Here is a 17,368-nt window from a genome sequence, read left to right as displayed (position 1 = left end):
TCATGGCACTGTTCCAGGTTCACTGGGAAACTGATAATAAACAAGTAAGTACATAGAATGTCAGATTATGTAAGTTCCATCAAGCAAATTAAAGCAGTGGATTGGTTGATAGTGTTGGAGAAGGGTAGAATTTGCTCCTTTATATCAATAAATCAGGGAAGAACTTGTGACAGATCTGATCAGAGACAATTCTTAATGTGGAAGCAAGTCAGAACAATGTCCTAGGGAGAGGATTCCAGACAGAGAAAACAGCCAGAGTGAGGTTTCCAAGTTTGGAGCACATGTGGAATTTGCCGGGAATAGCAAGGACACCAGTGTGACTGAGAATGAGAATGAGAGAAAGAAGCAGAGGTGGCTGTAACATCAGGCTCTGTCAGCCATTGCAGAGTCTGGATTTTATTATAGGCATTACATTCATGATCTGACTTGTTGTTGTTTAGTCCCTCAGTCATATCCAACTTTTTGCGACCCCATAGACTGTAGCCCACCAGACCCCTTGGTCCATGGAATTCTCCAGGCAAGAGTACTGGAGTGGGTTGCCATTTCCCCCTCCAGGAGATCTTCCCAATCCAATGATCAGACTTGGGTCTCTGCATCTCCTGCATTGGCGGGTGGATTCTTCATCACTAGCTCCACCTGGGAAGCCCAATTTGACCCTTGACTACCTCTTAAACCTTGTCTTGACTTCTTGTCTTTGTACTCCCTACATCTGTGTTGTCTAGTACAGTAACATCTATCACATAGCTACTGAGAACTTGGAATGTGGCCAGTTCAAATGGACAGTATGAAAAAAAAGTAATGTATCTCACTAATTTTTATCTTGTTTAATAGACTGAAATGAAAGTATCTTGGATAAATAAAACATTTTTGGTTAAATAAAATAAAACCCATCTGTCTCTTTTCTTTTAATTAACATTTTTATTTTGAAATAAGTCTGCAGTTGTAAGAAGAAATACAGAGGCATCTTGTGTTCCCTTTATTCACTTTTCCCCTATGGTGTTAAAGTTTAAGGTGTGCAACACTTTCATTTCATACATTTATATACTGCAGTATGCTTTCCACCATAGCATTAGTTAACACTAGCCAATGTGTTCCATAATTACCATTTCAATGTTTTGTGGGGAGAACATTGAAGATCTAGCTTCTTAGCAGCTTTGAAGTGTATAATACAGAGGTAGTTACTATAATCATTCTGTTTTACACTTGGGGACACAGTCTAAGAGATTAAATTAATGGTTCAAAGTTAGAGTGTTGATAATTATGAAAGCGAGGATATGATTCTGTGTAATGTGAAGGTTCAAACCTTCACCAGTGATGCAGCTGCCTCTTATTTCAATAATTTAAGTTGGTCATTTGAGTAAATCATGGAAAAGGTGATGCTCCCTTTGTTTTATTTTTCAACATATTTCATTCACATATAGTCTGGTAAAACAAAAGCAGGTTCTCTTTCTTCTATGCCTTTACATTTATTGTGTTCCCATTGCTCTATAAATAATATTAAAAAATAACAATGCATCCTTGCCCAACGTTACTAAAACTTCTAGCTTCTTGATTTTATATTGCAGCCCAAAGACTTTGACATCATAAATATCTATATGTGGACAATATTGAATTTTCATCATCAGGTAATGCCAGAGTTATTGATATGAAAATGTAATACAGTATTTTTTTTACCATCATTCTTCTTGCCACATTTTAATAGATCATATTTACCATCTGAAATGACAATATTTTTTTGTTATTTTTTTTCTCCTTAAAATAGTAAATCCTTATTTAAAAATGACCGTTTAGTTGGCCATTGCTTTATATAACACACAGGAGTCTATATTTGGAATTTGTTAGTCTTCTCTCACCTGTACATCTGCTCCATATAGCTATTTTTATATGAAAACTGTTGCTCTCTAGGATCACTTTGCTTCTATGTTGCTATTGTATTATTGCTATTCTCTTTCACTGGAATGCTCCTATTATGTAATTGTGTAACTGAGAAGAGTTCTTTCAACCTGGGAACATCTGTTTCAAATAGTATAGAAATTATTTATTTATTGTCATTTTCCTAAAATATTAACTTTGATTAATAATCATATACAGGCCTTGTTCTTATCTGGGTGTCAACAGTAATTGGAATCCATATCCATATCCTACCTTGCAATCATGCTGCAAAAGGCCAATAAATTCCCGCTGAGTGTGTTACTTGTTAAATTTAGTGCATTACACTCAGGGTAATGAATAAAAGCAGTGGGCCGTTACCGTCTGGCTGGCTGAGGAAGGCTGGAACAACCAGACTCCCCGGAGGCTTTGAGCCGGCTTAAAACAGTGACAGGCAGAACCAACGGAGTCCCTGAGCCTCACAATTCAGTTTGTCTCCCTTAATTTCCCCTTCTGTGAAGGCTCAGAAGGCTGTGGGGAGGTGAGGTCATCATAGCCATTAATTCACACTTTCCTAAGATGCTACATGCTTTGGTTTCATTAACAAGCAAATAGAGTTTAAATAAATAGTTATGTATTTACCTTCAGCGGAGATGAGAATACCATTGAACATAAACCAGTGGCTATGTCTCCACGCAGTTCACTTTGTATATGCATGTATGTCTACTGTGAATTCATTTTTCTATGTTAACAATGCCCATAGATATTTTAATATGAGTGAATAATCAATGAAGGAAGCCCCACAGATATATATGTACTTATTTCCATCTCATATTTATTGAACATACATAAGCAGTTACTGAAAAATGACTGCCACATTCTTAGGCCTACATGGAGCTCTTTCTTAATAGAAGAATATTTTCTTCATATGAAAAGATTCCATCTTAAGCTCTAATATTATAAAAATTAAATCTATATTTTAAAGGCACAGCTGCAAGGATAATACAGCAATGTGGTCTATGTTCTCAGTAAACTTAAAAAAAAAAAATGACTGAAAGCTAGTCTTTATTCTTCCACCAAATACTTGTTATACACTGTGTTTTGTGCCAAAGTCAGATGACTCTCTAAGTCTTCTGAGTTATTTTGAAGGTTAATATCCATCCAGAAACAACTAAATTCTCAAAGAAAGAAGGAAAAATAATTTATATGAAATGAATGCTTATATTACTCTTGAATATGCTGGAAATGTTAGTGTAGAGTGTCCTTTGCAATCCATGATGGAGCATCTGGTTGCAAATAACATGGTGTATCTCATTAGAGAGATATTAGTTCTAATTATTCAATGTGTAAGTAAGGTCATTATAGTAACATTATCTCAATGAGGTAAGTAAGCACATGTGAAATCTAACACTGCTGCTTGAAAGAAGTTTTAAAAGCAAATGTAAGGAATTAAAGATCACTTAAGTGTACATTAAAATATGTTGAAAACCAGTCATGAATCTTTAACATGTGATGGAAAAATAATAGAATGATAGGTACCCTGATTAAGTCTGCTTGAGATTAAAAAAAAAAAAAGAAAAACCTTCCTGGGCAAATATTATCTTTGAATACAAATTATTTTCTAAAGAAGACAAAACAAAAGATGGTAGAAGAGATATGGGTGAGTGCATGCTCAGTTGTATCTGACTCTTTGCGACCCCATGGATTATAGCCCACCAGGCTCTTCTGTCCATGGAATTCTCCAAGCAGGGATGCTGGAGTGGGTTGCCATTTGCTCCTCCAGCAGATCTTCCCGACCCAGGGATTGAATTGGAAACTCCTGAGTCTCCTGCATTGGCAGGTGGATTCTTTACCACTGAGTCACCTGGGAAGCCCCTGAGGAGACAAAGCTTGTGTTATGTTGTGTTTATTCTAAGTGTATATTCTATAACAGAACCACAGAGAAGACTTGTTAAAACAGATTGTTGGCCCAGTACTCAGTTTCTGATTCAGTAGGGTTGGGTGGAGTCTGAGAATCTGCATTTCTAAACTTCCCAAGAGATGCTGCTGCTGCTGGGCCAGGTCCTATTTGAGAACTACTGGACCATGTGAAAATCATTATAGCACACATGTATGTCACATTATCTTCTTGATTATTTTTCACTAAGATGGGAGTCCAAGGATCATATATTCTGCTCAATAGTTTTCAATCAAGCTATATACCTTGGGAAATCAAGATGCTATTGGATCTATCTAATCCAATATTACAAAGAAAGCATCCTTAAAATATAATTACAGCTTCTATCTGACAAGTGCACTGGGTATATTTTAACAACATGTTTCTAAACAATGGCACAAATAATGAAATGAATAGATATTACCTAGCACTGCTGAGCTTAGTCGCTCAGTCATGTCTGACTCTTTGCCACCCCATGAACTATATAGCCTGCTAGGCTCCTCTGTCCATGGGGATTCTCCAGGCAAGAATACTGAAATGGGTTGCCATGCCCTCCTCCAGGGGATCTTCCCAACCCAGGGATTGAACCCAGGTCTCCCACAATGTAGGCAGATTCTTTACCATCTGAGCCATCAGGGAAACCAATTATCTAGCAGTGAATAGGCCAAAAAACAAGAGGTAATAGCTCCATGAAACCTCCCAGGTGGCTCAGCAGTAAACAATCTGCCTGCTTAATGTGGTAGACTTGGGTTCAAGCCCTAGGTCATGAAGACCTCCTGGAGAAGGAAATGGCAACCCACTCCAGCGTAATTTGTAATTGTCTGCAAAATTCCATGGACAGGGGAACCTGGCAGGCTACAGTCCATGGGTTCACCAGAGTCAGACATGACTGAGTGACTTAACGACAAAACAAATAGCTCTGTGAAGCAAATTTAATTCACAGTTATCTGTAGACATTATCATTTTCCTAAGATATCTGAGTATGTTAGCTATTAAACTGATTGATTCTAATATACAGCTTGGTGACCATAGTTAAAAAGTCATTTAACTTGATTTTCTAAGATTGTAGATTTTAAGTGTTCTTAAAGTGATTTTAAGTGTACATGAAACTGGTAAATATATGAGGTGATGAATGTGTTATTAATGATTAACCTGATAGTGATTATAATTTCTCAAAATGTATGTGTATCAAATCATCACATTGTATACTTTAAATATATGCAGTTTTATTTGTCAGTTTATCCCAATAAAGCTGGAAGAAAAAATAATAAACTGATGCTGTCAAAAGCATTTGAAATGTAAAAAGTAGCAATCAAATAAAGATTGCCATGATATATAAAAGAGCTAATTGGTCTTTACTTTGTAAAGTAATGCTAACTATAGCTTGAATAGTTTTGCTAACATGTTACCTAACAATGTGTTTAGGAAGATGTACATAATAAAATACCACCAAAAGTTTGCCTGTGTTTTTTTGTTTGTTTGTTTGTTTATTCTTTATTTGTTTCTTATCTCAAGTCAAGCATCGCATATATTATGGTAACAGCTAATATTCAAAGAACATTTCCAGAGAGACTATTTCCTTGACTCTACTCAAGTAGCCTTCAAAATGAAGGACCCTATTCTGAACTCAAACATCTGAGCCTAATTTTATTTTATTAGGAAATATCTATATATAACCTGCTTTTTAAAAAAAGGAAAAGAGTGTAGGACCTCAATATCAGGGCAATAACTTAAATTTTTTTGTGTGTGGAAGATAGCCCAAACCAAATTGATTAAACAAAACTCAATTGTTGAAAAGTGAATTTTAGTCTGTTTTTCCATGTTGGTTTTAACTGAGCTATCTGATCAACTCTGAGGAACCCTTTTGTTGTTTACCCTTTTACCCCCGAATGCAGCTGGACACTCCATTCATCTGCATGTTAAAAGTGATGAAATAAGAGGGAGAGGACATCTGTATACCTACAGCTGATTCATGTTGATGCATGGTAGAAACCAATACAATATTGTAAAGGAATTATCCTTCTTTTAAAGAAATTTAAAAACTAATGAAACAGTTATGGCAATGATATAGTCCTTTTTTTTTTTTTTTTTTTTGATGTGACTATCTTATTCCAGAACAAAATTCTGTTTCCCAGGGTCACTTTTAAGTATCCAAAATAGCTTGTGTTGTATTAGGTTCATACGCAAACCTAGACTGAGGGTTCAGATTCCACTAACTCTCCCATGCTCTTATTCTTGGCTGCATTCTGTAGTCACATGAGGAGATTTAGAAAATACAGATGCCTAGGTCTCAACAAGAATGATTTGGATTTAATTTATCTGGTGAGTAGCTAGGTCATTAGACTCTGTTAAGAATTTCCCATGTTACTACAATGTGTAGCCAAGTTTGAGACCAGTGTTTTCAGTTGAGTCCATTAAAAGGGCTAATGACAATGAACTTTGTCTAAGCACCTCACATTCCAAGAGTCTGATCACATGGAAACAGTACAGTGTTCGTTCCCATTCGTATGGCTTTGTGTGTTGCCTGTGCTTTTGACTGTGGCAAAGAGGGGATTGTTGTAGTTATCATTTTAGTCTCTAAGGTGTGTCTGACCCTTTTGAGGCCTCATGAACTCTAGCCCATCAGGCTTCTCTGTCCATGGGATTTCCCAAGCAAGAATAACTGCAGTGAGCTGCTGTTTTCTTCTCCAAGGGATTTTCCTGACCTTGGGATTGAATCTGCACCTCCTGCATTGGCAGGCAGAATCTTTACCACTGAGTCACCAGGAAGCCTACAGAGGGGGCTATCAAGGTGAAATTCACTCTACAGATTTATCATAATCTTGGTGGTAACATGTTTCTGGTAACATGGGCTAACAGAAGCCAAGTTTATTACGGGGTTGTAAGTTGTACATGTCAGGTTCTCATCTTCTTTCTCCTGTTCTGCTGTGTTAGTTCCTTAACCAGAATTTATGAGAGGATGTGATGCACCAGTCATTGTGCAGGGGTCAGAATATAGCAGTGAAGGAACATGAAGGTAAGATTATACAACTGTTGGGGATATGTTTTCAGGAAACAGTGAAAATAATTAACAGAATAAAATACTTAAAATGTTTTAACTTAACAACAGTAGTTGGTATTATAATGTAGAATATAGTCACAAAAATTAGAAAGAGAATGTGGATGTGTAAGTGAAAGGAAAAGTGGGAAGATTATAAAAAGAAAAAGGTACCAAGATTTTCATCGTAACTGGAAGGAACCAACTATTTTGCTTCATTTTTGGCATTGGTAATGACACAAGTGTAAGATGTGAAGAATCTATGTAGACAGATTAAGGGACGTATAAAAGAAATGTAAAATATAAACATGATATATAACTATCAAGTCACTACAGAAGAATTGGATCATTTAAATAACTAAAATCAAGGAAATAAAAGGAAACTTAATAACTGATACCTATAAATATTTCTACTCTAGAAACAGAAAGTACACATTTTCTTCAAACATCTGTGCTTTATTTACCAAAATAAATCAGTAACAAATAAATGATAAATAACAGAAACTGCAGAAATCACATATGCTCACAGTTGTACAGTACTAAAAAATAAAACTACCACCCAAAATACTAAAAACAAACAATGAAGCAAAAATATTAAACAAACCATGTGCCTAATGGAACAAATGGGACAAATTGGAAAATAAAGTTATAATTGTAGAATATAGAGAACTACTATATTATAGCACAATATTTCAACAGTGGTGTGTTACCAAAGTTGTTCTAAGACACAGATTCATTGGCTTTAGCTTTTTCTACATTAATAATAAATGTAAGTGAATAAAATATTCATCAAAAAAGGTTAAGTTGACTACAACAAACCAAAGAGACAATGGTTAGGGACAAAACCAACACAGATTTAATTGCATTAGAGAAATCTAAGATCGACAAGTGAGTCAGAACTAAATCTTTCTTTTAAGGAATATTCTATTTAATTTTAAGCAAACAGTAATTACTGCACATGGTGACAGCAGCCATGAAATTAAAAGATGCTTACTCCTTGGAAGAAAATTTATGACCAACCAAGATAGCATATTGAAAAGCAGAGACATTACTTTGCCAACAAAGGTCCATCTAGTCAAGACTATGGTTTTTCCTGTAGTCATGTATGGATGTGTGAGTTGGACTGTGAAGAAGGCTGAGCACCAAAGAATTGATGCTGTTGAACTATGGTGTTGGAGAAGACTCTTGAGAGTCCCTTGGACTGCAAGGAGATCCAACCAGTCCATTCTGAGGATCAGCCCTGGGATTTCTTTGGAAGGAATGATGCTAAAGCTGAAACTCCAGTACTTTGGCCACCTCATGCGAAGGGTTGACTCATTGGAGAAGACTCTGATGCTGGGAGGGATTGGGGGCAGGAGGAGAAGGGGATGACAGAGGATGAGATGGCTGGATGGCATCACTGACTCGATGGACGTGAGTCTGAGTGAACTCTGGGAGTTGGTGATGCACAGGGAGGCCTGGTGTGCTGCGATTCGTGGGATCGCAAAGAGTCGGACACGACTGAGCGACTGAACTGAAGTGAACTGAACTGAACTGAAAAAGAAAAAAAAAAAACATGTCATTTTCATTATAGGGGACTGGAATGCAAAAGGAGGAAGTCAAGAAACACCTGGGGTAACAGGCAAATTTGGCTTTGGAATATGGAATGAAGCAGGGCAAAGGCTAATAGAGTTTTGCCAAGAGAAGGCACTGGTCATAGCAAACACCTTCTTCCAACAAAACAAGAAAAGACTCTACACATGGAAATCACCAGATGGTCAACATTGAAATCAGATTGATTATATTCTTTGCAGCCAAAGATGGAGAAGCTCTATACAGTCAGCAAAAATAAGACCGGGAGCTGACTGTGGCTCAAATCATGAACTCCTTATTGACAAATTCAGACTTAAGTTGAAGAAAATAGGGAAAACCGCTAGACCATTCATGTATGACCTAAATCACATCCCTTATGGTTATACAGTGGAAGTGAGAAATAGATTTAAGGGACTAAATGTGATAGAGTGCCTGATGAACTATGGTTGGAGGTTCATGACATTGTACAGGAGACAGGGATCAAGACCATCCTCATGGAAAAGAAATGCAAAAAAGCAAGATGGCTGTCTGAGGAGGCCTTACAAATAGCTATTAAAAGAAGAGAAGCAAAAAGCAAAGGAGAAAAGGAAAGATATAAGCATCTGAATGCAGAGTTCCAAAGAATAGCAAGTAGAGATAAGAAAGGTTCCTCAGCAATCAATGCAAAGAAATAGAGGAAAACAACAGATTGGGAAAGACTAGAGATCTCTTCAAGAAAATTAGAGATACCAAGGGAACATTTCATGCAAAGATGGGCTTGATAAAAGACAGAAATGGTATGGACCTAACAGAAGCAGAAGGTATTAAGAAGAGGTGGCAAGAATATACAGAAGAACTATACAAGAAAGATCTTCACAACCCAGATAATCACGATGGTGTGATCACTCACCTAGAGCCAGATATCCTGGAATGTGAAGTCAAATGGGCCTTAGAAAGAATCACTATGAACAAAGCTAGTGGAGATGATGGCATTCCAGTTGAGCTATTTCAAATCCTGAAAGATGATGCTATGAAAGTGCTGCACTCTGTATGCCAGCATATTTGGGAAAACTCAGCAGTGGCCATAGGACTGGAAAAGGTCAGTTTTCATTCCAATCCCAAAGAAAAACAATGCCAAAGAATGCTCAAACTACTGCACAATTGCACTCATCTCACACGCTAGAAAAGTAATGCTCTAAATTCCTCAAGCCAGGCTTTAGCAGTATGTGAACCGTGAACATCCAGATGTTCAAGCTGGTTTTAGAAAAGGCAGAGGAACCAGAGATCAAATTGCCAACATCCGCTGGATCATGGAAAAAGCAAGAGAGTTCCAGAAAAACATCTATTTCTGCTTTATTGACTATGCCAAAGCCTTTGACTGTGTGGATCACAATAAACTGTGGAAAATTCTGAGAGATGGGAATACCAGACCACCTGACCTGCCTCTTGAGAAACCTATATACAGGTTAGGAAGCAACAGTTAGAACTGGACATGGAACAACAGACTGGTTCCAAATAGGAAAAGGAGTACGTCAAGGCTGTATATTGTCACCCTGCTTATTTAACTTATATGCAGAGTACATCATGAGAAATGCTGAGATGGAAGAAGCACAAGCTGGAATCAAGATTGCTGGGAGAAATATCAATAACCTCAGATATGCAGATGACACCACCCTTATGGCAGAAAGTGAAGAGGAACTAAAAAGCTTCTTGATTAAAGGGAAAGAGGAGAGTGAAAAAGTTGGCTTAAAGCTCAACATTCAGAAAATGAAGATTATGGCATCCGGTCCCATCACTTCTAGGGAAACAGATGGGGAAACAGTGGAAACAGTGTCAGACTTTATTATTTTGGGCTCCAAAATCACTGCAGTTGGTGTTGCAGCCATGAAATTAAAACACGCTACTTCTTGGGAGGAAAGTTATGACCAACCTAGATAGCATATTCAAAAGCAGAGACATTACTTTGCCAACAAAGGTCCATCTAGTCAAGACTATGGTTTTTCCAGTGGTCATGTATGGATGTGAGAGTTGGACTGTGAAGAAGGCTGAGCACTGAAGAATTGATGCTTTTGAACTGTGGTGTTGGAGAAGACTCTTGAGAATCCCTTGGACTGCAAGGACATCCAACCAGTCCATTCTAAAGGAGATCAGTCCTGGGTGTTCATTGGAAAGACTGAGGCTAAAGCTGAAACTCCAGTACTTTGGCCACCTCATGCGAAGAGTTGACTCATTGGAAAATACTCTGATGCTGGGAGGGATTGGGGGCAGGAGGAGAAGGGGACGACAGAGGATGAGATGACTGGAATGTATCACAGACTCGATGAATATGAGTTTGAGTGAACTCCCGTTGTTGGTGATGGACAGGGAGGCCTGGCGTGCTGCAATTCATGAGGTCTCAAAAAGTTGGACACAACTGAGTGACTGAACTGAAATGAACTGAAAAAGCAAAAATAATGTTAGAAATGAGAAAGAATTCAGTAAGTAAGAAATGAAAAAACAATGTGGAGGGTAACCTTGTTCAAGATAGTAATTGCAGTTTTCTTGATGAAATACTAGCAAATTCAATTTGCAAAGAATATTAAAATAATCCTCAATAATCCATCAATACTTTCATCTATCTTAGCCATATACAGATGACTGAAATGACCAATTTATAATATTTGACCTTATTTTACAATAGCAGTTTTTTGTTTTGTTTTGTTTTTACAATAGCAGTATGTCTCTCCACATAGTTAACTTTTCTTTTAGGGCCCATAAATGTATTCTAAATATATTTTTACAATTGTATATTTTTGTGCTAATTTGAATCACAATTTTATTCCATTATACTTTTTGCTTGGTTATCCATGGATCAAAATGGTCACAAAATTCCATACACAGTATAATTTAGATGTAAAGAGAAAATATAGATCCTGTAATCTAGTCTTTCTCTCAAATCCACATCCAGAATTTGTCAGTAAACCAAATGTTCAATCTTTAACTATACCTTGATATGCTTTGTTAGAAAATGCTCATTCTTTCTATAATGTATTTCCACCTCCCCATGATCTCCTCCTAAATGCTTTTTGGGAATTGCAGTCCTGTTAGAGACCTAATTCTGCCACTTAGAATACAAATTCCAGTTTTGACTCATATAAAGGGACATAGTTGAGGCTTCCCTGATGACTCAGGGGTAAACATTCCACCGGCCAATGCAGGAGACATGGGTTTGATCCCTGGTCTGGGAAGATCACACATGTTTCAGAGCAACTAAGCCCATGCACCTCAACTATTGAGGCACAGTGTTTTACAGCCTGGCAGCTGCAACTATTTAGTCCATCTGCTGAACTACTGAAGCCCAACTAGAACCACTAGAACCCTTACTCCACAGCAAGAACTACTAGAACCCTTACCCCACAGCAAGTGAAGCCTCCTCAATGAGAAGCATGAGAACCACAATTAGAGAACATCACACACAACACATAAGATCCAGCATAGCCAAAAGAAATAAATGATTTTTTTTAAGTGAAAGTCACACAATCATGTCTCACTGTTTGTGACCCCATAGACTATAGAGCTCATGGAATTCTCCAGGCCAGAATATTGGAGTGGATAGCCTTTCCCTTCTCCATAGAATCTTCCCAACCCAGGGATTGAACCCAGGTCTCCCGTATTGCAGGCGAATTTTGTACTACCTGAGTCACAGGGGTTCCCTCATATCTCAGTTGGTAAAGAATCCGCCTGTAATGCAGGAGACCCTGGTTTGATTCCTGGGTTGGGAAGATCCTCTTGAGAAGAGATAGGCTACCCACTCCAGTATTCTTGGGCTTCCCTTGTGGCTCAGCTGGTACAGAATCTGCCTGCAATGCGAGAGACCTGGGTTCAATCCCTGGGTTGGGAAGATCCCATGGGGAAGGGAAAGGCTACCTACTCCAGTATTCTGGCCTGGAGAATTCGTGGACTGTATAGTCCATGAGCTTGCAGTGAGACATGACTGGGCAACTTTCACTGTTTTTAAGGGACATATTCAAAAAAGTCAACATTTTTTTCAGTATCATTACATTTTGTGTAGGGTTTTGAAAGTTATTTATATACATTTTATTACATTTTGTACAATTTCTATAAATTGTCCCTTTTATTTATTTATTTTTTTAATATTTGGTAGCTAGGATACATTTTTAAACTCAAAATGGATTAAAGATCTAAACATACTACCAGAAACTATAAAACTCTTAGGAAAGAACATAGGCAAAACACTCTGAAATAAATCACAACAAGATCTTCTATGACCCACCTCCTAGAATACTGGAAATAAAAGCAAAAATAAACAAATGGGACCTAATTAAAATTAAAAGCTTCTGCACAACAAAGGAAACTATAAGCAAGGTGAAAAGACAGGCTTCTGAATGGGAGAAAATAATAGCAAATGAAGCAACTGACAAATAACTAATATCAAAAATATACAAGCAGCTCCTGCAGCTCAATTCCAGAAAAATAAACGACCCAATCAAAAAGTGGGCCAAAGAACTAAATAGACATTTCTCCAAAGAAGGCATGCAGATGGCTAACAAACACATGAAAAGATGCTCAACATCACTCATTATCAGAGAAATGCAAATCAAAACCACAATGAGGTACCATTTCATGCTAGCCAGAATGGCTGTGATCCAAAAGTCTACAAGCAATAGATGCTGGAAAGGATGTGGAGAAAAGGGAACCCTCTTACACTGTTGGTGGGAATGCAAACTAGTACAGCCACTATGGAGAACAGTGTGGATATTCCTTTAAAAACTGGAAATAGAACTGCCCTATTACCCAGCAATCCCACTGCTGGGCATACACACCGAGGAAACCAGAATTGAAAGAGACATGTGTACCCTAATGTTCATTGCAGCACTGTTTATAATAGCCAGGACATGGAAACAACCTAGATGTCCATCAGAAGACGAATGGATAAGGAAGCTGTGGTATATATACACAATAGCGTATTACTCAGCCATTAAAAAGAATACATTTGAATTAATTCTAGTGAGGTGGATGAAACTGGAGCCAATTATACAGAGTGAAGTAAGCCAGAAAGAAAAACACCAATACAGTATACTAACACATATATATGAAATTTAGAAAGATGGTAATGATAACCCTGTGTGCGAGAGAGCAAAAGAAACACAGATGTATAGAACAGTCTTTTGGACTCTGTAGGAGAGGGAGAGGGTGGGGTGATTTGGGAGAATGGCATTGAAACATGTATATCATATAAGAAATGAATCACCAGTCCAGGTTCGATGCATGATACAGGATGCTTGGGGCTGGTGCACTGGGATGACTCAGGGGGATGGTACTGGGAGGGAGGTGGGAGGGGGGTTCAGGATGGGGAACACGTGTACACCTGTGGCAGATTCATGTTGGTATATTAAAACCAATACAATATTGTAAAGTAAAAAAAAATAGTTAATATAATAATAAATGATAAATGGTTAAAAATTTTTTAAAATAAAATAAATGGGAATGTAGGATGTTTCATAGGAAACAAGATACACCAATGAGGTAGGAGTGAAATACCAGTTCAAAGTAGACTTTCACCCTTGAGCCAAGCTGTAATTTCTTCTTTAATTGGGAACTTACTATATATCAGGCACTGTGCCTAAGAAATTTCCATATGTAAATCACATTTCATCTTTCCCATGCCCCTGTCGGGTGGGATCTATTATTGTTCTTCAATTCTTAGATAAGGGAGCTAAAATTTGGAGTGATTAAGAATGTGGTCCTCCAAAAACAGCAGAATCTTGATTCAGACTCTAATTTTACCCCCAATTTTAAATTCTTGAGCACAATACTATACTTTATGAGCTATTTCCATTGACTGCAAAGGCCTTCATGCTTGCTAAGTCGCTTCAGTCATGTCTGAATCTGTGAGATCCTATGGACAGTTCCTATGGACTATAGCCCACCAGGCTCCTCTGCCCATGGGATTCCCCAGGCAAGAACTCTGGAGTGGTTCCTTCCTCCAGGGGATCTTCCCAACCCAGGAATTGAACTTGCATCTTCTGTATCTCCTGCAGTGGCAGGCAGGTTCTTTACCACTAGTACCTCCTGGGAAGCTGATTGCCAAGGATTAAAATCCAATTCATAGTTTAAGAAAAAAGTAGAAATCATGGAAAGAAGCCTGAGGGGTTTCATAGAGACAAAGACAGGAATGTATCTGGCCCCAGGAACATCAGAGACCAGGCCACGAATGCTGTCCAAACTGTTTCTACCTACTTCTACTCTCACTGCCTCATCCCTTTGTTACTGACCAAGTTTCTTGGCCTCCTTAATCAATGGGAATTAATCAGAGTCCAGACAAGAAATTTAGGCAATTTACTGGGGCCCTGCTGCAGCAGTGGGGAGTGAGAACAAATAGCAGATTCCCTTGCCGGCTCCTTCCCTGAGGGGAGCTGAGCTTGTTCCTTATAAGGGGTGAAGGTAGGGGTGTCCAGGGGTTGGCTAAAGTATGGCTTAGGTGGTGTTGTGTGCAGGGGGCATGCATAGCACCCTGTGTTTGCTCCAGACTCTTCAAAAATGGCAGTTGGGAATTTTAGTCTCTTTATATTTTTGTCCAGAATTTGCCCCAACTGCTCATGCACACAGTTATTTTTGGTCCCATATCATTTATTTGTATTTTGTTTCTGGAGGAGAAGTGTGTCCAGGTGCAAACACTGCAGCACATCAGCAAAGGATCCCAGTCTGTCCCACCTTGCTAGCACCTCCTTACTTATTCCCTCCCTACTGTCCTTGCACCATCTTCCCCACCCTCACTGACTCCCTTAGTTTGGTTCACATGGTGGAAAATTGTTACTGTGAGCTTTGTATATCCTAGTTCAAGCACTTAATGCTCCACACATGAACTTTATTCACTTTTGATCATAAAGCCTGCAAATCATGGGGATGGACTTTGGCCACCTATAGGTCGTCCATTCTATAACATTCAGGAATTCATTCATTTAAGTCAAAATTATTTGGGGGATGCTTTACACCTCTGACCCGGTTCTGAGTGCTGGAAATACAGTGCTGAACTAGACAGGCAAGATCTGACATTCTAGAGGGGAGAGACAGGCAATATGGCAAGTGATGGGATGGAGGTCAACATTAGAGAATTTTTCTCTGAGATGCCTTTTGAGTAGAGGCTCAAATGACAAAAAGAAGCCAGACATGGAACAGTCAATGAAGATCATTCTGGAAGAAGAAGATGAAAGATATGAAAAGAATGAGCTGAGACTATTAGTCAGTCAAGATGGCTAGAAATTAGTAAGTGAATGGAAGAAAGATAGGGCATGAGTCAGGAGTCAGACAGAGAGAGATAGGGACTAAAAATCTATGTAGGAGACATTGAAAGTTATTCAAAGTGGAAAAAGTTATAGCCAGAAGGAGGATGCTCTGATTTACCCAAGTTGGATCTGATCCCCTGGGTTATATTTTAATTTGGCTGCTGTTGCTGCAGCCAGAGGGCTGTAAATGGAGGAAGGATGTTTCCTCATGGGAGCTGTGATTCTGTGCAGATAGTAATGAACAGTTCTGTCCTCTTCACAATTCTGTTCAAGAGCCTCTTATAAATTCCTTTAACAGTTAATTCCCATATATTGGCAAGCACCAGTAGCCACAGTTCTTTCAAAGCTAGCTTTATCTTTAAAAGTTATATTTTCTACTGGTTTTAAATATTTTAGATTTTCTGATTCCTCCATGGAATTTTAATTCTTTTTAATGGAGCCAGTTCAATTGAAATATTAAGCAATATTGGAAAATTATCTCTTTTTGTGCTGATTTATTGATTGATTACCCAAGCCTACTTTCTACTTAAATACTGTCTATTGCCTCTAGGCATTGGCTTCCAGTTCAATTTCATTGAGTTTTGTATCTTCAGTTTCCCATCTTCCAAGCTCTGTTGCTTGTCATGCTTATTTTCAGTTTTCTTAGTAAAAATGATTTGGATCCTGAGGGTGTTTGCTAGGTATCAGACAAAGAGCCACACGCAGCCAGAAAAGCAAATCAAACTAATGGGAAATAGAGTAAAATGGAAAGAGATGCCAGGAGAAAGGAGAGAATCTACAAGCAAAGGGGAAAAAAAGAGAGAGAGAGAGAAACTATAGACAGTCAAGATCATAGTCCTATCCAGAAACAAAGAAATGGCCTGAAGAGTTATATATCGCTGCGGCAGAATTAATGAGATGGAACATTTCTCAAGGAAAAGAGCCAAGGATAGATAAAGGAAGAAAAAAAAACAACAACAGCATAATAGCATAAAAGGAAGAAAAAACAAAATAGGAGAAAAGAAAAATGAGAACTCCAAGTGCAAGGTGAAAGAGTAGAAAAAAAGAATGGATAAATTAAGAAATGGTGCATCACATTAAAGGAAATGTATTCCATTTTCTTTATTCTTATCTTTAACTGGCTTTGCATTTCTCCAGTAACAAAGCCAAACTGAAAGGATAATTTTGTTTATGTACCCAATTTGCATAATTGTGCAATATAAATTACAATGCTAATTAAGGACAGCCCTTGGGCTTCTGGAATTGGGTCAAAGTGGCTCCCTGAGAGCAAAGAGGTTGGGTATTGGCTTTGTCCCCTCTCCCACCACAGGGAAGCTGGGCAAGAGCAAAGAGCCTCTCTGACAGTGTGTGAAATCTTGTCAGAATTTGTTGAGGACCCAGAACTATACATCTCACTCCAAAACTTGGCTTTGGAAATCATCTTTGTGTGATTCAGCAGGGAGGTACTTAAAAACTAAAACTTCTCCTCATCCTATGAGGTCTGTGTTGGTTATTATTTTTATGAATTTTCTTTCCTTCTCATTTTTTTATCCAGATTTTGTAAAAAAATTGTTTTTTTCAAACTGTAATGTAAGCCTGGGATACAATATTTTCATGCTGAATTGTTGCCACAGTTGTCCCAAATGAGTGTATGACCTACCCTGCCTGGAAGTCTGGTGAGGGCAACAAGCTGCTTTCTGAGTTTTAGTT

General features: G+C 38.1%; 1 protein-coding gene and 1 long non-coding RNA gene across 3 annotated transcripts in view; one reads left to right on the top strand and one right to left on the bottom strand.

The window, feature by feature from the left end:
- LOC132659865 (uncharacterized) overlaps window positions 1-17,368 on the bottom strand; it is a 293,826-nt gene that overhangs the window by 27,881 nt on the left and 248,577 nt on the right. The window lies entirely within an intron of this gene.
- Window positions 1-17,368, top strand: part of LOC121816219 (uncharacterized) — a 761,897-nt gene that overhangs the window by 718,305 nt on the left and 26,224 nt on the right. The window contains exon 2 of one of the 2 annotated variants that reach the window (XR_009600802.1): window positions 1,566-17,368. This exon is cut by the window's right edge and continues 20,961 nt beyond it. The exons of the other annotated variant lie outside the window; for it this stretch is intronic. The gene's annotated coding sequence lies outside the window, so the exon portion shown is untranslated. The remainder of the gene's footprint in view (window positions 1-1,565) is intronic. 2 annotated transcript variants of the gene reach the window in all.

This window comes from Ovis aries, chromosome 1 (assembly GCF_016772045.2).
Source record: "Ovis aries strain OAR_USU_Benz2616 breed Rambouillet chromosome 1, ARS-UI_Ramb_v3.0, whole genome shotgun sequence".
In the NCBI taxonomy this organism is placed as follows: Eukaryota; Metazoa; Chordata; class Mammalia; order Artiodactyla; family Bovidae; genus Ovis; species Ovis aries.
This window is presented reverse-complemented; position numbering and strand designations above follow the sequence as displayed.